The sequence below is a fragment of the Lutra lutra genome, chromosome 15 (genome assembly GCF_902655055.1).
Source record: "Lutra lutra chromosome 15, mLutLut1.2, whole genome shotgun sequence".
NCBI classification, from domain to species: Eukaryota; Metazoa; Chordata; class Mammalia; order Carnivora; family Mustelidae; genus Lutra; species Lutra lutra.
In genome coordinates this window covers 26,673,970-26,699,510 of record NC_062292.1, presented here as the reverse complement: position 1 = coordinate 26,699,510, position 25,541 = coordinate 26,673,970, and the positions used below count along the sequence as shown (strand labels likewise).

The 25,541-nt window shown below is 45.4% G+C and overlaps 1 protein-coding gene across 1 annotated transcript in view; it reads right to left on the bottom strand.

The window, feature by feature from the left end:
• Positions 1-13,624, bottom strand: part of TNR (tenascin R) — a 402,664-nt gene extending 389,040 nt beyond the window's left edge. The window contains exon 1 of the mRNA XM_047705613.1: positions 13,206-13,624. The gene's annotated coding sequence lies outside the window, so the exon portion shown is untranslated. The remainder of the gene's footprint in view (positions 1-13,205) is intronic.
• Positions 13,625-25,541: the final 11,917 nt, after the last annotated feature.

The following is a 25,541-nucleotide window of genomic DNA, read 5'->3' as shown; positions in this document are numbered from 1 at the left end:
GGAAACTTGGCTGTCATAGCATTAAGCATTAATCTACTGAGATAGCCATCTCAGAACACACTGTAGAAATGAAAGGACTTGAAAACCTGATGCCACAGCCTTTGAGAGATACCCCAAGCCCTGTCCAATTCCCATGACATGCTGTAGAGCCCATGGGAGATGATTTTGTCTCCTGTGTATCTGGGCAGAGAACCTTCTTGATCTTTGTGATTTCAATTACCAGCCCAATCACAGCACAACAGAGAGGGCTATAAAATAATTAAATCCAAAACTTCAAGATTTGTGATCTCAATTCTGTCACTTACCACCTGTGCTACATTAGACAGGCCACTCAAACTACAGTAATTTCCCCATGTATAAAATGGGAGTAATTAATAAGAGTCATTTTGTTTACCTTCACAAATGGTTGACTAAATATAATAATATATAATCATATTATGAAAATTATGAGGCACAACAACAATGTAAGATGTTATTGCTACTGGGAAAAGGTAGTCAACATTTATTGAATACTTATAAAGTGCCAGGAGCCCAATAGATGTCGCCTTATTCAATTTTCACAAAATTCCTAAGAGGTATTATCATCCTTTTCTTAGAATCAAGGAAGTAGAGGCTCTGAGAGATTGAGCGACCCCAGCTGGGACCTAAGCTCAAGTCCACTGTCTTCAGAGCTGAAGCCCTTCTCTCCAGCTTTGTGTCTTCCTGCCTCTGGATGATTGGCCCAAGCTTGGGATAGAGTCTCAGCCCTGACCAGAGCTGGGATGTGTGCTCCCCCACAAGTTCCTGGCCCAGCCTCTGTGCAAGAACGAAACACCAACCTCTAACCAAGCCTGCACTGGGCTTCCCCAGACTCCTCAGTCCCCAGCGCTTCTGCTTCAGGATGAACCTGCCTTTGGGCTCGGTCTGCCACACTCCCTGGCGCATTGTGGGGGTTGGAAAGACTCTAAGCCACTGCACAGCCCAGCTGCTCCTTCGGCTGCCATTCCGCCACCATCCCCATCTCTGACTACAGAGCGGAGACATAGCAGGGCTACATCCAGCTGCCCAAGGCCCCCAGCCAACACTACCCGTCTCTCCTACCATCATCAGTGGTCCTGACCACCACCGGTGTGCAATTTACATCCTGACAGCTGGACGAGAAATTTCAACAGGAACAAATCTGCCTGCCGTGTTCCTCCCAGCTGGACCAATCATTTGAGAATCCCTTATGGGAGTCTCATCTTGCACAATGGCAGAGCAGAGTTAAAAGAAGTAGCCCACAAGTGAATGGGTAGTTACAACTGTGGCCCAGATAATCCCCAAAGTGGATAAACCACAAAGTGAATGAGGCTTTTGTGGATAGATGAGAATTGACACCACCTTCCCCACCTCGTGAGATTGGATGAAGGAAAATGCATTTAAGAAAACTCACTTGCCTTGAAGCTGGATTCTTTTCTCATCCTGAAGGAGTTAGAGGAGGCTTTGTTGAAAAAAACAGAATGACTCCCCAAAGGAGGGGGAGTGAAAGAATGACAACACTGAGCCCCCAAGAGAAATAATGACTGCTTTGGTCTTATTTTTAAACCAACCTTTGTGATTCAGACAAGTTTGTGAGGACTAGGATTCTCCAGTTATTTTGCATCCCTTTCTCTCTGTCTCTCTGGCAACAGAGAACCTGGGTGTGGTTTCTGAGCGATGCTCAGGACAGCACAGTAATTAAGTGCATAGAGTTCTTGGGTTCAAATCCTAGTTCTGCCATTTATTGTATACCTGCAGGAAAATTAAGTAATCTCTCTGCACCTTCATTTTTCCATCTGTAAAATGGGGATAATAATCGTACCTCACTCAAAAGCCGACTGTATGGGGTGCCTGGGTGGCTCAGTCATTAAGCATCTGCCTTGAGCTCAGGTTATGATCCCAGGGTCCTGGGATGGAACCCCACATCGGGCTCCCTGCTTGGCAGGAAGTCTGCTTCTCCCTCTTTCACTACCCCTGCTTGTGTTCCCTCTCTCAATGTGTCTTTCTCTGTCAAATAAATAAATAAAATCTTTTTTTAAAAGGTGACTGTACAAATTTATTAAGGTTTTGATCATTGCCTGGCAATAGTTTTAATCATGTAGGTGTTAGCAATTATTACACTACTGAAAAATAGTGATGGAGCTATTTTTGGATCCAGCTGGTGATTTATGAATCCAGGAGATCTCAAACATTCTAGAAACACATCTTGAATAACCACTCCCCACAACTCCTACCTCTTCGCTGCCAGGGTCTTCTTGGGCGGCTGCTGAGTGTAACTCTGCGGTAAGGCGCAAAACTTTGGAAATGAAAAGGCTCTTTCCCTTCCTAGCAGCCTTTCGCCATGGGCTAATAATCCCTTGCACAACATTTGACCTTAAGAACGTCAAAGGAAAAGGGCAAACATTTCAAGGAGCAGGAGTAGGGTCTCCTCCCAGGTTCCCCACTGGGGCAGAGCTGGGGATGTCAGGTGGGATCCCTGGCCTGTCAAATGTGGTCTCCAGGGGCCCACAGGAAGAGAGAGAGAGAGAGAGAGAGAGAGAGAGCGACAGCACTCTGTACCGTTCACTGTCTCCTGGGCTACCGCCACAGAGAAGAGTGGCTGCAGAGGGCTGGGAAGGGACCCCTGTGGGGTCAGAGGGAGGATGCTGCCAAGGAAGGCACTCCAGTCCTCGTCTGGTGGCTTTATTTTTTTTTTCCCCTCCCAGTCTCCAAGGATGGCTGCCTGAGTCTTTCATTTTCACTAAATTAAGCTGATAAAATACAAATGGAAAAGGGGCGGGGGTGGGGAGGAGCATACGGCACACTCCTCCTCTGCATTTAATAACTTGTGCACTGTGCCTCAGACCGTTTTTAATAACAGATGGACAGATAGTGGTTTCCTCCCCACCCCCACTTGGCACAGATCAGGGTCCAGATCAACAGCACCCTTCCCTTTCCTCCAGAATATTCCACTCGGTCCCTCCCTTGGATGGAGGCTGACCCAAGAGGGAAACCTATGCCGTGGGCATGATTTTGCTGACCTCCTGAGGGTTAAGTCTGGAAAGGCACCCCTAGGAGCCCAAAGATGCTGCCCAGGGAACTGTACTCCCAGGTCAGCAGCCTTTCTGCCTCTGAGCTTTTCCTAGAGTCAGTTATAGGGATAGGGACAGGGACAGGTCCCACTGTAGAGGCGATCGCAGTCATCCTTCCTCTGAGTGCCTGCAGTGGGCGCTCTGGTCCAGAGGCCTGCGTAAGACCAAGAAGAGCAGGTGGCGAGATGAAAAGAGGGGAGGGTGCCAGTCCCTGCTGGTCTTCCCACTGTACGTGTTCCTGCAGCCAGTTTCAGGCGATGCCCATAGGGAGAATATACTTCCAAGTAGCCACGTGACCCTGATCTCTACCCTCAAAAGTCACCTTTTCTGCCATGGACACTTCCATCAAGAGAGAACTGTAGGGACTGAAGACCTTCTGTGGCCATTATAGGCCTTCATCTACATAATGGCATCTCGTTTAATCCACGCAGAGATTCAGAGAAGTAGGGACTGTTTACCGTATTTCATGGGGGAGGAAAGTAAGGCTCAGAGAAGTCAAGTGACTTCCCCAAAGCCACACAGCCAGTACACGGCAAAGCCAGGATTCAAAGGCTTGTTTGTCAGGGTTTCACTGAACATTCCTGCCAGCCCCGCGTGGACGGTAAGGGGTGGCAAGACAGGCAGAGTGGGGGTGGGAAGTGTGGGCACAGGCCAGGTAAGGGACAGGTCAGCGAGGGCTTTGCATTCTCATCGCGGTATCCCACCTGGAGCTCCGAGGAACAGAATCTGGCAGCTTCCGAGGTGGATGAAAAGCCAACCTTCCTCAAATTGTTTTATTTAAAAGCCAGACTCCTGACTGTTTGAAGCCGCTTGATTTTGGCAGTGCTTTTTCCTTTCTCTCTTTTTTCTCGCTGCTTTTAAACAGCCCTCAGAGATAAGGGGAAGGCGCCGTTGCTGGGGGCCTGGCTTGCAGGTGCGCAGACCTGCTTCTCCCACCTCTGCTGGCCCCACAGCTGGGCCCCTGGGGAGTGAGCGGTGCGTGCACACCGCCGCGCTCAGGGGGCAAAAGGCGGCAGGCCCTGAACTGCTCTGCTCCTGAAGTATAGATACAGATGAAGTCTTTTGCTTTTATAGTGAGTTTCACCGGCATTAAACTTCATTTATATCTCTATAAATATATACGGCTTTGAACGGGAGGCTTTATGGCTGGGTTTATAAGTTCCAGCTCCCCTTGGCACACGCTAGGTCACCATGAGGGAGACAGCCCCTTTGTAGACAGCGTGGCCTCTGCCCTTTCGGACTTGACCTTGTGCGGGGCTCTCATCTGGTATTCTGGGCCTCACGCCTCTGCCGGCCGGGCTCCCGGCCCGTGCCCTCTCTGCACCTACCTCCCGGCTCACAGCTGGCCAGGTGGAGGGGCAGGGGGCTGAGGGCCAATTTCCTCCCTGAACCTGTCCCTCGGCCAGGACCCCACGGCCAACCTGGGTATAGGCTGGAGAGGCTGACGAAACCAGGTTTATTAAGGTATCTGTTTTACAGAAATCCATTTAGATAAACAGACCGTCCACGCAGATGCCGGCACTCAGTGGTTACGGGGTTTACAATACTTCACGAGACAGGAGGCGGCTTCTCTCCTGATGCACTTGGGGAGATAAATTCAAGGTAATCTATATAAACTCAAGCCTTCGAAATTGCACACCGTCAAAAAATTCAAACAATTACTATAGCCCAGTCAGGAGGTGGCTGTTCCATGTTCTTCTTATGGAAAACAGAATTATAAGGGAAGGGGAAATGCTTCATAAATAAAACTCAGAATGGCAGAAGCATCTGGAGGGAGGAAAAGGCAAGGGAAGAAGAATCCAAAGGTTCGTGGTCCCCCAGCTGAGTGCAGAATGTGGTTCAAAAATCCAGTCTCTCCTTAAAGCTGAAATTAATTTTGATCCAGTACAATTTCCAGGCAATTAATTGGCAAAAGGCAGCTTTCAGGTATTTTTAAATATCATCCTGCCAAGCTCTTGGTACTGAAGCAGGAGAAGAAAAAGTAGCCAACACATGCTCTTAAAATCAAGGTGATATAAAACATGGGCCAGCCCAGACCATTAGCACTTGAGAATGTAAAATCCAGGTCAGCCCAGATAATTGTTAGCCTGTTAAAACACAAGCACCCCAGGCTGCACCCAGGCCCCAGGCCTCAGGAATTTGCAAGTGGCTCAACCATTCATGGACCGAGCGGCACTGTTCTAGACCTGGTACTTCTGTGCTGTTTAATTTTCATAAGAACTCTTTAAAGACGATCTGATGGATTCTATAGGTGTTTGTTTGTTTGTTTGTTTGTTTGTTGGTGTGGGGAGGATAGTAGAGAGGTTCCTGATGAGGAATTCAGATTAAGAAGGGTTAAATAATGGCCCGAGGGCACAAGTTCAGACCTGGCGAAACAGGAATTTGAAGCCAAGTTTCCTGGTCATAACTCCCCAGGCCTTACTTGAACCACGCGTGACCCAGAAGGGGAGAATAGGGCTAAAACCAAAGCTGCAGAAAACAGTGGAAGCACTGGGGCTCTATTTCAAAAAGATTGAGTTCAAAATGAGTCCTGCCACCATCTAGCTGTGTGTCCTCGGGCAAGTTATTCAGCCTCTCTGAATTTAGATTTGTTGCCCTCCATCTGTTTGTTCTGTCCGCTATTTCAAGCCCAGTTGTGCAATGACCAAAGTCTCCTATTCTCATTTGGCTGGAGGTTTTCCTTGCCCACCTTCCCCATGGGTTCTTGTAAGGATTAAATAAAGATACATACAGCAGCTAGCACAGAGCCCTTCACATGGTGACCTCTGTTAAATGAAGTTATTTTCTCCCATTATTGTGAGAATCAAGTAAGATACTGTATTGTTTGGCCTGGTAGAATGCCTGGCCCATTGTGAACATACCATAAATAGCAACTGTTATTAGGATTGTTATGGTGGTGTTGTTATTATTTGACTAGGGAAACAAATGTAGGAATTCCTAGACTCAGGTTGAGCAGAACCAACAGCAAATGAGAAAGATTTATTGAGTTTTGCTGTATCTCAGGCCCTGTGCTGGGCTCTTTCAGCCCTAATAGAATCAGCTAAGTGGAAAGGCACCTAGATTTTTTACATATAAAGATCAGCAATAGGGGGAGAAGCGTATGGGAATAGCCCTGTTTTTGCCTCATTAAAACTGCACCGTGTATGAAAAAAAAAAAAAAAAAGGTTAGCAATAATGCAAGATGTGAAATTCCTCTGAAGATGCCTAAGATGAATCCTAACAAAGCCATTGTTAATTGCCAAAGGAATGATAAAGGCAATATAAGAAAGTGGTTAAGGCACAGACTTTGAACCAATCCTATCACTACATAGCTGTAAAAAGTTGAACAAGTCACCATGGCTCGGTTTTTGTGTCTGTAAAATAGGGATAACAGCCTATGTCGCAGTGTTTTAGCCACTAAGTGATACAAAATGTTTAAAGTATTTATTGTTAGCAATAACAGCAAACATTTATTAAGGGTCTTCTCTGTGCCATGCACTTGGCAGAAGCATGTAGAAAGCACTCACTCCATGTTGGCAGGTGTTATCATCAGGCAATAGAAAGATACAAGTTGCCAGGGCCCAGAAATATGTATTTTAGGTGAACTAAAATCAAAGACCAAATTCTAGCCCAGAGATATTGCTAAGCTGTTGTCAAATATTAGACATTCTGGGTTGATACTGTCCCTGGATCAGTGTTCGAGGCTTTTCTTTCTTTGTCTCTTTTATAACCATATAGTATGAAAAAGACACATCCAGACTGAAAGAACCATGAGCTCCTCATGAATCCTGGTAATAACATTTTACTGAATCATCTACAGCTAAAGCATAAGGTGTGATTGTAAGAGCCAAGTGGGAGTGAGTTTGGAAGTGCCCTGTTCTCAGGACAGGGGTACCTTAGAAGATCATAACTAAGAGCCTTCAGAAAACTATAATGAGTCTATCGGCTTATTTGTCCTTGACCCCAGAACTCCTTCTCCCATCGTGGAGTCTCACCTTCTAATGCATAAACTGGAAAGGACCCAGAAATGTGCCCACAGCATGAAGACTATGTCTCCCCCTACCTCCCAGTATCTCCTTGGGGTAATCAGTGGAGGAATAGAGCAGAGTTTAGGTCCCAGTCTACTTGAACTGCATCTGTTGTACACTTAACAATGAGGGCCAGAGTACATGAATCACACCCAACTAAAAAGGGCAGGGGTGGGGGGAAGGAACCAACCCCCTTCTTATCCTTCTTGATTTGCCTCCAGAAAACCACCTGTGTGGTTCTCATAGGGGAAAGGGAAGAATTTCAACCCTAGTGGAAGCTATGACCAGACAGCTCTTTCCCACTTTGTTGGAGAGTAAAGCAGAGGCAATTGACCAGAATTAAAGAAGCAGAGGAGTAAGCAACCCAAATGTCCATCAATGGACATGGATAAACAATGGATAAATGGATAAACAAAATGTGGTATATACATACAATGGAATGTTATTCAGCCTAAAAGAAAAGGAGTGAAGTCCTGACACATGCTGCAACATAAATGGACGTTGAAGACATCATGATGAGTGTTATAAGCCAGTTACATAAGGACAAATATGGCATAATTCCACTTATAGGAGGTACCATGTCCAATTCATGAAGACAGAAATAGAGTGGTGGTTACCTGGGGCTGGAGGGAAGGGAGGCATGATGGAGAGTAATGGGTATAGAGTTTCAGTTGGGGAGGATGGAAACATTCTGAAGATGGACGGTAGTGATGTCTTACCCCAGGGAGATACTGGGAGACAGCGGGAGCCATAGCCCTCACCTTTATCAACACATTTCTGGGTCTTTCCCATCTTATGCATCAGAATTATGCACAACAGTGTAAATGTATTTGATGTCACTAAACTGAACTCAAAAATGGCTAAATTGGTAAGTTTTATATCATATACTTTATCACAAGGAAGAAAAAAAGGGAAAAAGAAGAGGGTAAGGCTGTTTAAACTCCCTTTGCCAACTGACATACTGGTTACTTGCTGTGTTCTAAATAGATCAATACAGGTCTAGTCCAAAGTCATATTTCAAGGTAAAGATGTAGTGATCCATATATACCGTTGGAAATAACTTTTTAAAACCTATTCCAATTTCCCCTTCCCACTGAACTTGTCCTTAAGATGAAGCTCCATTTAGGTGGGGAATCTCATCTGATCTTTTTTTAACACAGCCTGCAGTTAACAAGGCAAAGCCGTGTCTCTACACTTCTCCCAAATCATCTACTAGAATTGGCTTTGTGGAAATCATTCAAATTTTGAATTTCTGCACTACTTCTACCTAGACATTACAAAATCCTCACTGTGACTCTCTTCTGACTTGCCGTGGCCCAGTGGCTTAGCACCCTACACTCCACGCTATAGGATCCTGGCTGGGACCTGGAGCCAGCTCAGGAAGGAGACTTCCCATGAATGAGCTGACTGGATGAATGCATCCAGGCAATCCCAGAAAGCAGAGTTTGGGAAGAAGGTGCTCAGTAGAGTCTCTGAGTGAAGGAAGGAAATATGTATGTTTGCCCACTAACCACATTAACAGTTCTATGACCTACTTAGACAAATTTTGAGGCTGGCCAAAGTCCCTGATTAACTGCCAAAAAGTCTAATCTCTTAGTTGAGGACCTCCTGCTCAAATTGCACACAAAATGCCTCATCTCCATCCAACATTCCCTGAACACAGAGCAGCTACAGATACCAAATGGGAGAAAATTGAACAGCCAAAGTGACAAGACTAATTATGTAGGGGGAGTCTATGTGTATTTTTTTCCCATCAAATTCATCAAAATCTCATGATAACTTCATTGCTTCTCCATGGTAAAATAGAAGAAACTCTCCAATCTGGCCTACAACCAGAGATGGGAGAGGTACTTGGGTGGCTCAGTGGGTAGCATCTGCCTTCAGCTCAGGTCCTGATCTCAGGGTCTTGGGATGGATCCCTGAGTCGGGCCTCTTGATCAACAGGGAGTCTGATTTTCCCTCTGCCCTTCCCCTTACTCATGCTTGTGCTCTCTCTTGCTCTCTCTCTCCCCCTCTCTGAAATAAATAAATAAAATCTTCTTAAAAAAACTGCTTAAAAAAAAAAAAACCAGGGATGGGACTGGAACGGAAATCTCTGAATGAAGCTATAAGAGTATCATGGCACCTGAGTTGGCCCAGAGTCCTCTGGTTCTAAAGCCACTCTTGAATAAGGAGGAACAGCAATCTTCTTAGCCAATACCTTTGTGGATGGGGCTGAATTTCACGGTGTAAGCACTATCACAATGACCTTTCCTTATCACTCTCCCTAATAAGTTCACACAGGTCCTCTTTCCTCACCTCACCCTCCTGGAGCCCAGATGAGATGACTCATGACCAGCCACCTGAATGCTCAATTCCAAGTTTTTAATAGAAATTTTAACATCAACTCCATGCACTGTACCATCAAATAACAGGTCAGTTCAGAAGTAGAGACCAGCAAGGGCTTCCCTATTTCCTATTTGGCTTTGACTGTGCCTTGCACATGTGCACACACACACACACACACACACACTCACTCACACACTTGAAATGGCCTTGTGACTTCCCAACCCCATGACCATAAACTTGGATGAGGACTACACCCTCCCCCACTCCTTTAGCCACCCAATAACAATAACCTCAGACCTCTTAAATGTTCTCTTGAAACTCTACTATAGTCTACATGACACATCTATTAAATAACACATTAAGCAATATATTTCCACTGCAAAAAGTAGCAGTGAAAGCCATGGTGAGAGAAGTCAGAAAGTGATGGGGGAGGGAAAGATTGATCAGAAAGAAGAACAAGGGAAATCTTGTATATTGTGTTTGGGATAGTGGCTAAATGGGTGTATGAAGTCATCAAAACTTACTAATATGAATACTTAAGATCAATACATTTTATTCTATGCAAACTGTATCTGAATTTAAAAAAAAAAAAAGAGTAACAGTGGCACTCTCCAGACAAAAGAGTTGTGGAGAATAGGGCAGGACGCCAACTTTTTCTTCCCCTTCACCTTTCTTTTTTTTTTTTTTAAAGATTTTATTTATTTATTTGACAGAGCGAGATCACAAGTAGGCAGAGAGGCAGGCAGAGAGAGAGAGGAGGAAGCAGGCTCCCTGCCAAGCAGAGAGCCCGATGCGGGACTCGATCCCAGGACCCTGAGATCATGACCTGAGCTGAAGGCAGAGGCTTAACCCACTGAGCCACCCAGGTGCCCCCCCCTTCACCTTTCTTGACATATCTTGACATATCTCTTGATTTGACATATCTCATCTCCCCCAGATCTCGGAGGCAACCCAGAAGAGTGTCCCCTGCTTCATGAGTGAGGACTAGACATGAGAAGACAGTGGTTTTCTCTCCAAAATGCTTGCCAGAGGTGAAGGCTAGGGCTGCCAAGGGAGCTGAGGTTTTGTTTGTGGGGAGGGCTTGTGTCCAGTCTCCCACTCCTCTCTCAGGGTTTCTGTAGGTGCTCAGTACTCGGCCTTCCTCTGTTCCCTAGTCATCCTCCCCACATTCTGAGTACTCAATGCAACTGCTCCCAGAGAAGGTTCAGAGGAGAGAAAAGTCATCAAATACCTAAAACCAAAATATCCATGGCAACGTGCCCTGGAAGGGTGCCTTTAACTGGGATTTCTAGGACAAAATGAGTGTGGAAATCAGGTGCATGATCTCAGTTCAGCCTAGAGGTCACCAGATGGGAGTTCTTGTTTTTTTTTTTTTTTTTTTTAAGATTTTATTATTTATTTATTTCACAGAGAGAGATCACAAGTAGGCAGAGAGAGAGAGATAGAGGAGGAAGCAGGCTCTCCGCCGAGCAGAGAGCCCGATGCGTGACTCGATCCCAGGACCCTGAGATCATGACCTGAGCCGAAGGCAGAGGCTTAACCCACTGAGCCACCCAGGTGCCCGGGAGTTCTTGTTTTTTATAGTAAGCCCAGAGAGGTCTTCATCTGGCTCCCAGCCATCTTCTTGGTTGAGAACCTAAGGCTAGAAACACCTTGATATTCTCTTGATTCTCTTTCTTCACCAGGGAGAAGCCACTGCTCTACACTGAGTTCACTAAAAGGTCTCAGTTGCAAATCTGTCCACTGGGGAGCAATACATCCTGCTCTCCCTCACATGAGCATTTCTGCATTTCGCAGGTGATGAAATATTAGGAGACCAGAAGTTCTATTTCCTTTCTGCTTTTGCTACCCTCTAGCCTAGCACTTTAAATGCCTACGCCTCCCCATTTATTAAGTGGGCCCAGTAATGACACTGAACACTTCTTTCAGAGAGAATTTAAGGACATTAATGAGATAATGACCACTAAATATGGTGACTTCAGTAATAAATGGTGGCTTTGGATAGGGTCCACGGCAAGGGCAGGAATTTCTTTTAAACCATCAGGGATATGTCATGCAGAAATCTATCTCCTTTCTCGCTCAAACTGGAAGATTTCAAGGATGGGAGGAGTTGGGAGAGTTGAAATTTCAATGAGTCAGTGTTGGTTTCTGATGCTCTGGCTTTGTCTATTTCAATCTCTTTCCCTACCATTAAAACCTCTGATTTCACTATTTTGCTCACTGCATTACACTTCCGGCCATTCTAGGGAGATGCCAGGGTTTCTGGATTCAATGGCAAGCATAGTAAAAAAAAAAAAAAAAAAAAAAAAAAAAAAAAAAAAAACCAACAATAGTGCCATTTCACTCAGGGATATGTCTCTCACCCAGAAGGCTCCCCAACCAGAAGCAGAGAGTATTTTGTTCAGTTTGGAGGAGGAGCCCAGAATGCTGAATTAAATAAAAAGACAGAGTCGCCACCTTAGAGTTCACTGGGGATTGGAAGGAGTGAAACCACCCATTCTGACTCTCCTCTTCAAGAAAGTGAGTGGAAGTTTAAATAATAAGGTTGCTCTTATCAGAAGTTCCATCTCTTTAAAATTCCCTTGGGCTGCTGGCTTCAGGGAAACATGGATAATTGAAGGAAAGTCCCCAATACCACTTGTTGAATGACCCCACCCAAGCAGTTGTGAGTGAGACTGAAGAGCAGGGGGTTACAGGCAGATAGTGTCACTGAGGCAAAACCAAGGCAGTTGCAGGGAATTGATTGAACATATTTCTGAGGGGCAGGAAACAGAAGAGACAGATCAGTACCTTTCAAAAAAAAAAAAAAGTAGGCATGAAGTTAAAGCAATGATGAGTCCATCTGTGGAACCTCTCACTGCTGGAGAACACAGCACTACCCCAAGCCTTTTTGAGTTCAGGATCAGTCCAGGTTCACTTCTGCTTTCCCAGACATATGGAGACAAGCCTTTCTCCTGAGCTGTCTTTCACTGGCAGAAAAGAGGGCAGAGTAGACTTTGTCCTATTTCCAACCACACATAGTCAAACATGACCAAAAAAAAAAAAAAAAAAAAAAAAGTAGGGACACGTCTTGCCTTCTTGTAAATGTAGTATAATCCACATTGGCCAACCTCTGTAAAGCTCAAGACACTGACAGTTTCCTACCACCATGAAATCAGGGGGATCACAGTCCCCCAAACCACCCCAACCGACTGCTTACCTGTTGCACCTGCCCACTTGCCACGGATTCCCACCAGGAGAAAAAGTAAAAGGTCAGACTGGGCTTTCTCCACAGCAAGAACCCAGAGATCCTGGGGCAGCTGACATTTAAAAAGCCACCTCTTCCAAGCTCTCACAGAGGAGCATAACTTTTAACTCTACCCCCGCTCCCACCCCCTCAGGCTTCCTTTGCAACACTTTCCCTCCATGGCTTGTCCGGAAAGAGTTAAAGAAGGTGTATGGCTAATTCCCCAAACCCTCCCTCTTATCTACATAGGAAAAGAACAGCTCTACACAGAGACTCACTAGCAATTTAGCTCAGACCTCACCTATCTTATGCAACAGCACACACGCACACACACACACACCCTTGAAGGCCAGAGTCCACGGCCCCCTTTAATTCGGTAGACACAGTTTTGCGCCTCTCTTTTCCCTGCACAGAACCCGGCTTCAATGGCAGCAGAAAGATAGATGTAACCTTCGTGCTAAGCGCCTTGCAGCAACACACAGGGACACACAGGAACCAAAAATGCATCTCATAGCTCTCCGTGGTGCTGAAATCACGCTAGCGAGGAAATCGAAGGAGCAAGTGCGCTGAACTTACCCGGCTGAGGGTGGGCGGCAGGGGAGCGAGATGAGCTTCCTGCGAAGAGAATTCTTGTCTGTGCGGGCTGGAACCAGCTGATGCGCTCACCTAGAGAACCCACCTCTCTCCCTTTTCTTCCCTTCCTCCTTTTCTGGGAGGAAGAGAGGAGGCTCCAGGAAAGAAACGAAACCCAAGCTGACAGGGCTAGAGTGGAAGGAGAAAGAGGAGGCAACAAAAATAAGATTAAAAAGTCAGGTGGCTTTACTCCACTGGTGGTAATTCCCTGGGTCGGGGGGACCCCTCTTCTCTCGTTCTCGGTGTCTGTGCCTTTCTCTGTCTCTGCGTGTTGAGCCAACAGCCCTAGCACAGTAGGTTCCTGCCTCTGACGTGAGAGACAAGGAAGCCTGGGACTGCTTTGCTGTCTCTCTCTCACGCGCTCTCTCTTTTCCCCTCTTGCTGAAATTTCAGCAGCATGATATATTTTTTTTAAGCCTTCTTTTTTTCCATCCCCCTACAAGCGGCCCCCTAGTGGACAGAAAAGAAAAGCATCCTGAGTCCTTTTAAACAGTCCAGATTCAGACGCAGGAGCAATCCCCCTACTCACAAACTCTTGGGGGCTGCTTCTGCACAGATAGGGTCCTGCACAGCAGTCTTCCTTCTAGCCAACCCAGATAGGAAGAGAGAAGGAGGCAGAGGAAGAGGGAGAAGGCAGGAGCTTTTGCAGATTCTTTGTCCACAATTACAGAAGTAAAGTGTGGAGCGGGGTATGGGAAGTGGTTGGGGAGAGAACGCTTTTTGAATGATGAGTTGTGTGTGTGTAGGGGGCGGTCTCAAGTGCTTTCAGGTCCTGACTCGGCAGAATGACACCCTTTGAGGAGTCAGGGTCAGCAGCTGGGGGGAACTCTGCTAATACTTACAACAACCCAGAACTGGAGTGCTGAAAGGAGGCAGTGAACACAGGGAAACGAGAAAGTATCTAGTCACCACCTCGTTTGATGTCCTAATATGGCTTTTTTGAAAGCTGGTAAGAAAAATATATGGGAAGCCTCGGCCTGGGGTATCTCTGAGATGGAGAGAGAAGCGACCTCTTTGAGCGTCTGTAGGGAACTGTGGCAGAGAAGAGCCATCAAGGGGCCATTTCTCAGAGGCTCCTGAGGGATGTCTTACATTGCTTTTTAAGTGTATAGTCTCAGAACCTCCTGAAAAGAGTCCTAGTACCTACATCTATAAAGTTACATTCCAGTTTCAGCTTGCCACTCACTTACTGGATATTTTGTTTCTTTATGGCTCAATTTCACTATTTGGAAAATGTGGGTAATGCTGCCCCCTCCCTACTGAATAGAAATGCTGAGGGATTGGAACGGTTTAGAGACACAGAACCGCAGAATTGGCAGGGAATTTAAAGGTTGTCCTATCAAAACACTTTTCTTATGTTTAATTTATACCTAACAAATAATGATGGCTAGCATTTACGAAGTAGTTAGCCGGTGTCAGGCACTGTTATAAGCTTTTACATGTGTTAGCTCATTTAATATACGTAATAACCCTAGAATGCAGATGCTATTATTATAGCTTTATAGACCAGGAAACTGAGGCACAGAGGGATAGAATGTTTTGCCCAAGATCACACAGTTAGTGACCAGCAGAGGGGGTGCTGAAATGCAGGCCATCTGACCACAGAGCTTAGGTTATTAACCTCTATGTACAATGAATATGCAATTCAGACACGACAGCATCTGAAATAAATAGAAGAAAGAACCCTAGCTATCATTATTTTGCTTATGATAAAGTGTCTAGATTGTTGTAATAAATTTATATGCCGCTGAGTTTTTAAAGTAAATTATTTACAACCACGGGTGCCAAACAAACTGTGGAAATTGCTATTACTGATGAGAATTCGCTAAGAAAACTCATTCTCCTGGTGTTTTGGGTAGTTTCACATATACAAAACTGGCTGTAAATCTCATGATGTTGGGAACTACTGGGCTTTAAAATCAGTTCAGAAGATCCATTCGCTCGATTTCCGTACCAAAGAGAGATCATCGCTGAGTGCCAAACACAGTACTGGGCTGCAGCTAGCAGTCTGATGAGCTGAGTTGCAACGCACTCAGCTAATAAGCACTTGGCGAGCTGTTGACATTTTCTTCAGACTTTCAGAATTGTGAATTCCTTACCTAATGTGGCTCACTCTTTCCTGACTTTCTTTAGATCAAAAGTGAATGGAGCAGGACAAAGATGGGATGTGAGTGTTAACAAACCAGAGTTCCTGTTCTCATAGTTTCCAGCTCCTCCAAGTGGGAGAGGGGAACAAGAAAGACCATTCAGTTCAAGGTGTCTAAGTGTTGAGATATGGTCGAATACAATGGAATAAATGAGCACATAGAGAAAACAGCCAACCTGATTTTTGAGGATGAGGGTATGGTACTTCCCGAGGAGTGGGGCGTCTTAGCTGAGGCCTGCAGAATGAAAAATTATCTCAGCAAAGAGTGGGGGAGAGAATTAAGTAGAAGCCACAGCGTGTGCAAACTTGGAGGTGAGAGAGAACACCCTATGGAACTTCTATTTATAAATGCAAAAAACTGAGGCTCAGAAGTTAACTTCTATTTATAGGGAAAACTGAGGCTCAGAAGTTAAGTGGCTTGAACAAGATCACACACCTAGTTAAGTGCAGAACCCAAATTAAATGCACATGTATTTAACACTAAAGACATCCTGTTTGTGAAGCATCACATTCTCATCTCTCATCCCTGGAAGTGCACACATGATTTCAGAGGGTGTTTCAATAAAATGCATGCAGTAACTGAGTTCTGATGTGGCTTCTGCAGAGAGCTGGAAGTGTGATCTGTTAGATAAGAAGACCACAAGAAGGCAGCAGTCAGTACAAAAACAGGAGAAATTCAGAATGGCAGAATGTTTCATGTAACTTGTCCTGAGCAAGTCTTCCTGTTTCCCAACGCACCCCTCCTACATAATTTCTGACTCTGCCCTCTCTACCTTCCCAAAGTCTGTTTCCCAGGCCATGGTGAGATAGAATGATACGTTATTGTCCTTTCCTCCTATAAGGATGTAAACTTCTTAGAGCTAAGACATGGATTGCCTTTCAGGAGGCATCTGACAATATACCGGGGGCTCTTCTAAGGTTCACTAAGTCTCCTAGGTTGAGGGAAAGAGTAGAGTGTATTGAACAAAGCTTCTTCCAGTTAAGAGACACTATTTGGGAGGCAAATTGCCTTGTTTTTCTTTCTTACCTATAGCAGAGGTGAGGACCCTGGGCACTTCATGTGGACTTACTGTGACTCTATCCTTCCCTGGGCAGAAGTATGAGCTGTGCACCCTCACACTGAATTTTAAAAGACCATTCACTGCCACATTCTGTAGGTAGAGGGCTCAACCGTGATGACCTGTAGGTTGGGAGCCCAGGAGTGTTAGGCACAACAACCCTGGCAGTATTTGGCTCCCCTAAACAAAGAAACAGCTCAAACCAGTCAGAGTCCCACTGTTGGAGAAAAGAGGACTAGAGTATTTGGACAATGTCCCACAGATTCCCACAGAGCTTTGTACCCTGTCCTACAGCATAGCCCTTGACCATGTGGGGACTAGGGATGCAATGTCTCAGAGCTCACAAATCAGGAAGCAAATATTCATCTGAAGAAGCTGCCTCGAGGACTAATTCCCAGACCCCTAAAGTGATGGTCTAGAACTAGGCGTTCCTTCCAGGACCTACGGAGAATGGAAAGAGAAAAGAGGAACAGATGCCAACAGAGTTTCCTGATAATGAGGACTTTCTTTCTTTTTCTTTTTTTTTTAAAGATTTTATTTATTTATTTGACAGACAGAGATCACAAGTAGGCAGAGAGGCAGGCAGAGAGAGAGAGAGAGAGGGAAGCAGGCTCTCCGCTGAGCAGAGAGCCCGATGCGGGGCTCGATCTCAGGACCCTGAGATCATGACCTGAGCCGAAGGCAGAGGCTTTAACCCACTGAGCCACCCAGGCACCCTTAATGAGGACTTTCTAAAAGTGCCCCAACTCAGGAAGGATGACTACTTCTTAGGACACTGTAGGGAAATTTAAACATTAGTTCAGTGGTTGGAGTAAAAACTTGTCCAGTTGTCCATTCCATTCCTTCCAGCTCGGATAATGTAGAATTGCATTGACCTAATGGCTGAGGGATTTGTTTGCAAAGGACAAGTTCATTTGGACTTCATTTTCTGGGAGGTAGAGGGAGGAATTCTTAAAAAAAAAAAAGACCATGAATGTAATGTAGCTCCAAAGCTTACCTCACAAGGAGATAGAGAAGTCCCTGTCTTCCTACAGCTAGGGCTGGGCTTGGGATCAGTCCCAGCCTGACTCAGCAGGCTTTGGTGACCTCACTGCACAATGGGGGTGATGTCTGGAAAGAGTCCTGGAGTGTTGGCTGATTTCCATACAGACAGAAAGGCTAGAGTTTCAGCCAGGCACTGGCTGGGGAAGGGAACATTAGGAAGTGGTCCCAAGAAGTTTTAAGAGCATGGATGGATAGAAAAATCCTATAAAAAGAGCTTTTCCCTGCAAGAGGGGGTGAGGTGGTAGGGCATTTACCTGAGCTGGAGAAGAAAGTGGGGTAGTTGGGTGATCCCAAGGTCTTGGCAACCCATTGAAGAACTAGGATTTGCCCAATGTGTTAATGGAGTAAGTGGGAAGGGAACCTTACCCCAATCTTTTTCCTACTGTGTGCCACAAGATGGCAGACACCATTATGGTAGAATGTAGTATATATTACTCTGTCTTTCCCCAACCTCATTCTCTCTCTTTTTTTTTTTTTTTTTCCTGGAACAAGAACTTGCCCATCCTCTAACACAGGCACTACCCTGGACACCTGACCTAGACCTAGACCTAGCCAACCCAAGTTCCCCGTCTAGATACAGTGAAGGGTTCAGGGTTGGGCACATGTGCTAATTGGCAGGGCCAACCAGAATCTTACTTAGTAATGGGGGAAGAAACATTCTTTTTCTAATGGGGTTGTCAAACAGGGACCATGTAAGCATGGCATTGATCGTAACCCTCTTTGCTGACCTTATGGAGGAATCCCATCCACGGTTAAAAACAATGACACCAATGCCCAGCAGGAAACAGCCAACGACAGGGCAAGAGACAACCCAGATATTGTCATTTGAGCCCCTACATCCAACTAGGCCTGAATCTCCAGTTAGGTGAGCTGATAAATTCTCTTTCCTTAAGCTAATTTGTGTTGGGTTTTTATCAAGCTGTCTTAACTTCTGAATCCTCTAAGTCTCCCAGGAAAATTCAAATTCCTCTTAGGGGCATGCCGTCAGCTTGGGTGAGAAACATCTAACTGGGAACATGAGAACAGAGAGATGCTTAGAACATAGGAGCAAGAACAGGATGGGGGATGATTGAAGATGACATTAGGGCTTGCGGAGAAAAGATACACATTTCCTTCTTCAACAGTCTGCTGAGGACAGATGCGATGTCCAAGTTCTTTTCTTGGAAAGCATAGAGAGAAGGCCCAGTGACATGATAAGGCAGCCATTGCTGCTTCAGTGTAGAAAATGCAGGACATTGGAAGCTCGGGGTGAGTCTACCCCAGAGCCCGCATTTGTTCTGAAGCCTATGTGGTTACCTGTGCATTTCCAACTGGACAGACTCTGTGCCCAAACCAGTCATCAAGGCCATCACAGGCTCTGGTGCTCAGCTTGTGGTATGCCCACTTGGGTGAAGGTGGTAAGTCAGGGACCACGTCCATCCATCCTTGATAAACCTCCTCTCCTCCACACCCCCAGACCCCCTAGCATATCCAGCTAAGAACCAAATACCTTCTACTGCCTTGGCTTTTCTCTGGGCACAGCTAGCTCAGAAGGCCTGAGCTGAGGCCTGTTCTGGGGACCTACAGCCCTGCACCTGTACAAGCAAGTCTGTGCTATCTCGCTCAGAGGCAGGAACCATCCTCCCCACTCCTGCCGATGCCTCAGGTTTGGAATATAGGTTGCCTGACCAGCTGCAGCCTGCCTGGGGAGGGCAGGCTGCCCAGTGATGGAATGCTAGCCAGGGAGGGATGCGGCTCGGCCCCTGGCTCCCCAGTCTGCCTGCCAGCCAGTGGGAATCGTTATCTACACCAGAGAGCGAGCCAGGCTTCCCACACTAAATTAGCAAGAGCAGAGCAGATGTCTCCCTTCAGTGCAGCAAAGGATGAGACAGGAGAGAGCTCACGTCTTTCCCCTTTCCTATAGACAAGGGCAAGAGTCGGGTCCTGGGGTAGGTGACTTTCCCTGGAGTTCACAGACCACATCATGGCTGGGCAGCCTGGGGTCAAAACCAGCCCCACCACCCTTCTGCCTGGGGCATGGGTTTCCTTCCTCTCATTATGTCTTGAGCCCTAGTATTCATTTCCTTGGAAAATGGAGGCTTTATTTTAGGTCTTGTCTTTTTGGAGTTAACCATATTAGAAACTTCAAGTCCTTCCCCACATCCCCTTCCCTTCTCTTCCGTGAGAGAGTTCTAGTCCAAGAGGCTAGGTCTCCACCCTTCTCCAGCAGCTGTCCCCCTGCTGCTTTGCACCCTAGCTCCTTATCAGCAGCATAGGTGGGGGAGGAGTGGCGGGCCAGGGACCCTCCATCATCCTCTGTTACTCAGCTCTGCAGCAGCTGAAACCTTCCCACCCCCGACAGCCTAGCTCACACCTCCCTCTCCTCAGCCCTTACTTCCACTGCATTAAGTAGACAGTCAAAATGGAAACTTGTTCCCACGGTGGCCCGCCTGGATTTGAATCCTTGCTCTGACACTTACACTCAGCTTGAACAAGGTACCTTTCTCTTTGGTTTCCATGTATGCAAATTGAGGATAATAAATGTACCTTCACCAGAGGGTGGCTTTTCAGGTTGTGTGACCTCATTCGTGGAAAACGCTAGAACAGCACCTGCTAGCTATTCCTCCATTCATGCTAGCTATTATACAGCAAACATTTTTGAATACGCACAATTAAAAAAAAAGCCCTCCTTGCTGTTAGCTTTGGCTGGTCCTGGCTTTATGAATAAATATCCTTTCTGGGTACAGCACCTGCCTGCTTGGCTCCCGCTTGGTTGGAAGCTGATAGGACACTATGACTTGGGCTCTGGGGTCCTCATCAGGCTCTGCCTCCAGGGACATCTGTGGCCTGAAGGAGGTAAGAGCTTGGGCTTGGGGTAGATGGGGCCCTGTTTAAATTTCTAAATTATTCAGAGAGTGCGCAGCCTCTGGTTAGTCCCTTATATGTATCTCCACATCTCCACTCCCTTAATCCAAAAAAAGGGGGCCTAATAAAGACTCCCTGTCCATGGTGTTATATTGATTGAATGAAATAACAGATGAGAAACACAGTAGAAACTTGGCAGCTGTCTCTTGAGTATCTCTCTCACTTGCTTGCATGTGCCTGACTTTTCTCTCTCAGTGCTCGAATACTACCCCTCAGAGAGGTCTTTCTTGACATCCTCTCACCTGCCAGTGGTGTCACCACTTTCCTGCACCCCTCCCAGCATTATTTTGTTCCACCCCCCTTAACACAAGCTGACCCGTTATAGCCCATCCTTCTGTCTGTTTATGGGCCAATCTCCCTGGGCACTGACCACTCTCCAGGATGCCAGGACCTCTGCCTGTGTTGTGTGCCCCAAAGCCTAGAACTGTGCCGGGTTCTTACAAACAGGTGCCATAAGTATTTCGGCTTTGGCATAGCCTAGCCATTTTTAGCCCCCTCATCCTGGAGTTAATTGCAAGCAGTAAGGTTTTGAATCAGGCAGAACAGAATGTAATCCTTCTCTTTTCCACCTGAAGAAATGTACTCTGAGCTCCCATTTTTTCATCTGTGAAATGGAGAAAATAATATTTATACCAAAGGGTTATCTTGAAGATTAACCGAGGTCATGGTGCCTCGAACAGTGATTGACAGACAGAGAGAGTGCATTAAATCCTTGGTGAATGAAAGCGACGGAAGGAAAGAGAGGGAAAGACCACAGGCGCTGGCTCTTTATCAGATCTCCTACCTCCAACCTTTCTGTCCTCCCTCACTTCCTCCTTTCCTTCCCCTGCCTGAAGCTGGCTTGCTGGGACTCCGGCTAATCCTTTAGCCATAGGGTGTCTGTTTCTTGGAGTTCCTACTGGCAAGAGCAATCTGGATCAGCCTGAGAAGTTATTACCCTTTAAAGCAAGGGTCAACCACAAGTTTAGCTCAAGTGCCACAAATAGGAACAAATTTTGCCAGAGGCATCAGAGTGGCCAAAAGAACATTTTTCCAATTTTCAGAAAGGTGTCACCAGCACCCATTGGCACTTTGGCTGCATGCTTCATTTTTCTAGAAGGCCTTTATAATTTACTTCCAGTATCTCTTTTCATCTTTTTTATCTACTGCTTTCTTTCTTTCTTTTTTTTTTTTTTTTGCTAGTTTCAGGGGTAGAATTTAATGACTCATCAGTTGCATGGAACACCCAGTGCTCATTACATTAAGTGCTGTGCTTAAAGCCCATAGCCCATCTAGCCCATTCCCCCACCTACCTCCCCTCCAGCAACCCTCAGTTTGTTTCCTAGAGTTCAGCGTCTCTTATGATTTGCCTCCCTCTCAATTTTCATATTATTTTATTTTTCCTTCCCTTCCCCATGTTCATCTGTTTTGTCTCTAAAGTTCCACATATTTGTAAAATCGTATGGTATTTGTCTTTCTCTGACTGACTTATTTTGCTTAGCATAAAACCCTCTAGTTCCACCCCATCATTGCAAATGGCAAGAGTTCCTTCTTTTTGATGGCTGAGTAATATTCCATTATATATATTTTATATATATATATACATACATACATGTATACATATATATGTATATATATATACATATATATATACATACATACATGTATACATATATATATATATACATATATATATATATATATTTCCATAGTTTGGCTATTGTGGACATTGCTGCTATAAACATTGGGGTGCATATGCCCCTTCAGACCTTCAGATCACTACATTTGTATCTTTGGGGTAAATACCCAATAGCACAATTGCTGGGTTATACGATAGCTCTATTTTCAACTTTTGAGAAACCTCCATACTGTTTTCCACAGTGGTTACACCAGCTTGCGCTCTCACCAATAGCGTAGGAGGGTTCCCCTTTCTCCGCATCCTCACCAACATCTGTCGTTTCTTGAGTTGTTAATTTTAACCATTCTGACTGGTGTGAGGTGGTATCTCATTGTGGTTTTTTTTTTTTTTTTTTTTTTTTTTTTAAAGATTTTATTTATTTATCAGACAGATCACAAGTAGGCAGAGAGGCAGGCAGAGAGAAAGGAAGGGAAGCAGGCTCCCCGCTGAGCAGAGAGCCCGATGTGGGGCTCGATCCCAGGACCCTGGGATCATGACCTGAGCCGAAGGCAGCGGCTTTAACCCACTGAGCCACCCAGGCGCCCCCTCATTGTGGTTTTGATGAGTATTTCCCTGATGTTGAGTGATGTGAAGCATTTTCTCATGTGTCTATTAGCCATTTGTATGTCTTCTTTGGAGAAATATCTATTCATGTCTTCTGCCCATTTCTTGATGGATTATTTGTTCTTTGGGTTTGGGTTTGATAAGTTCTTTATAGATTTTTATCAGATAAAGAACTACCTGATAAGACATTTGCAAATATTCTGTAGGTTGCTTTTTAGTTTTGTTGACTCTTTTCTTTGTTGTTCCAAAGCTTTTTATCCTGATGAAGTCCCAATAGTTCATTTTTACTTTTGTTTCTCTTGTCTTTGGAGACATGTTTAGCAAGAAGTTGCTGTGGTTGAGATCAAAGAGTTTGCTGCCTATGTTCTCCTCTAGAAAGGAGAATTACAGACTAATACCTCTGATTAACTTGCAAAAATTCTCACCAAGATACTAGCTAATAAGATCCAATAGCACATTAAAAGGATCATTCACCAGGATCAAGTGGGATTTATTCCTGGCCTACAAGGATGGTTCAATATCCACAAATCAGTCAATGTGATATCTGCTCTTGAGTCAGGAGTCATTCCCCAACTCTCTTCTGTTATACCTCTCCCCTTTTTATGGCTCTTGTCCTCTTCTTCTTTCCTTAAGAGGCAAGCTCCAACAAGTTCTCTTTATTCCAGTCTTCTCCCACCTTCTTCCCACCCTCCTTTGTCTTCCTCTCTCCAAGTAGCTAGAGTATGATTCCAAGACATAGATACAGAGGAAGAAGAAAGCCCCCACATAGAAAGAAAGCTTCCTTATCATGGGAGACAGTTGACCCTACTGGATCCCCATTGCTCCCTATTTCAACCATCAGAGTACAAACTATGGGTTTGCTCTGCCATGGTATTTTCTACAACCTTCTCTCAATAGTAGAAGACCTTGTATGGTTAAAACAAATACAAAGGCAATGTGCTCTCTGTGAGGCTTCTGAAAAAGATCAGAGTTGTTGGGTCCAGGCTAAGTTTATTTTATAGTCTTCCTACCCCCATTCAAGAGTCAGTCTGTGAGAGTTCTGTAAGCCACTACACAGGTGGCTTGAAGAGCACAGGTTCTAATCTGGGTCCAATCAGGGACCTGCCACTCTCCCCAAGGTCAGTCCCCCTCCCCTTTATCAGCTGTTTAAAGCAGCATCTTGAGTATATATTTCCTCTTTCCAAAAACGAGAACAATTATTTCTACACCAGGCTCTGTGCCCCTTAGAGTATGTTCTAAGGATCAGATGTGAGTCTGCAGGGGACAGTCTGGGCATCTGGGAAGGGATGACTCTCAGAAATAGTCAATAAAGTCTTCCTGCTTTCCTCACTGTTATCACAGGTGATTGGGGGTCTGGATACCCACCCACCCCCCGCCAATTTGAGGGTAACTTAGATACAGAGAAAAAACTCAAGCCCCATCTGAAATAACTTGTATTTTCTCACTTGGAATAGCAAGCACTGTTGGAAAGTGTACATTCAACAGCTGAAATTCAGATTTTTTAGTGTCTTTGGCCTCATGGGCAAACCATCCCTTTGTGTATCAGCATCCCAACTTCACACATCCTCTCAGAACTGCGCAAGGGCTGATCTCCAGAAAACGTGTGCTCCTGGGGACTTTGTCAAATCTGAAGACAGACACTCGCCTTTAATCTGACATGGTACTGGGCACCTCGAAGTGACTAGGGTCCAGCATGCCGTAACCTTGAATGTATGAGCTACTTTGGAAAGAAAACTTTCTTTTTTTAAGAGAGAAAGAGCAGGGGGAAGGGGCAGAGAGAGAGAGAGAGAGAATCTCAAGCAGGCTCCATGCCCAGTGCAGAGCCCTGCAAGGCTCGATTTAACGACCTTGAGATCATGACCTGAACCAAAATCAGGAGTTGGATGCTTAATCAACTGAGCCACCCAAACACCTCTAAAAGAGAAATTTTTATTGCAAAGAACAAGCTAGGTATCCCTGAGTTTGTTTTTGTTTTTGTTTTAAAGAAGTAGTATTTTAAATGGCATAGATATTTAGGCTAGAGGAAAAAAGTTAGAGAAAAACATATATTAGGAGAACATACACATATACATGTGAATACATTACCATTAACTAGGTATTGTGCAGAGCATGCTACATACTAGATTTCATTTGTTTAAGTGTTTAGGAAGAAAAATGGAGGAAAAGAGTCTCTTAAGTAGGTAAGAGCATACATTTATCTTGTACCAGAGAATAAAGATGAATGAAAGTCCTGGTAAGAAAATAGGTAAAAGGATTCTACCTCAGTCTAGGCTGCTAGCCAGAGGCATCTAGAAGAAAGGAAATAATGAACTTGTAGAATGACAGAGCTGGAAAGAGTGTCAGAGCTCATCTTTTCCAACCTCTGTCTGTTCCATTTTACAGATGAGGATGCCAAGGTCCAAAGAAGGAAAGAGACACACTCACCCTGAGATAGCTGGGTGTATCCAGTGTCCCCTCCCTGGCCAGGGACCATTCCTGGAAATCTAACAGTGTGTCCCCATGCCCCCCTCCCCCAGCCAGGATGGAAGGTCATTTCTCCTTGAGTTCCACATATGTCCCACTACTCATCTATTAACGTATGAGTGGGTAGTTGCCATGTGTTGTCATCGCGGTTCATCCCTACGGCGGGCTCTTGCTGATCACCAGGCTGGCTGATCTAGCCAGTGGGCTTTGCCCAGGATTATGGCCTCAGTGTCATTATTGAGGATGAGTTCCCAAACTCTAGGGAAAGCCAAACTTGGCATCTGTCCTGTGAACTTTTTGTTTTCCTTGGAACCTTAGATTCACAGCGTGTTCGAGATGTCAAAGCCCTGTGTCATTGGGCTGAACCCCACACATCAGAGAGCAGAGAGAGGACTTCCTCAAAGTGACACAACTGGGTGAAAACCGTTGAGGGCAACGTCTGT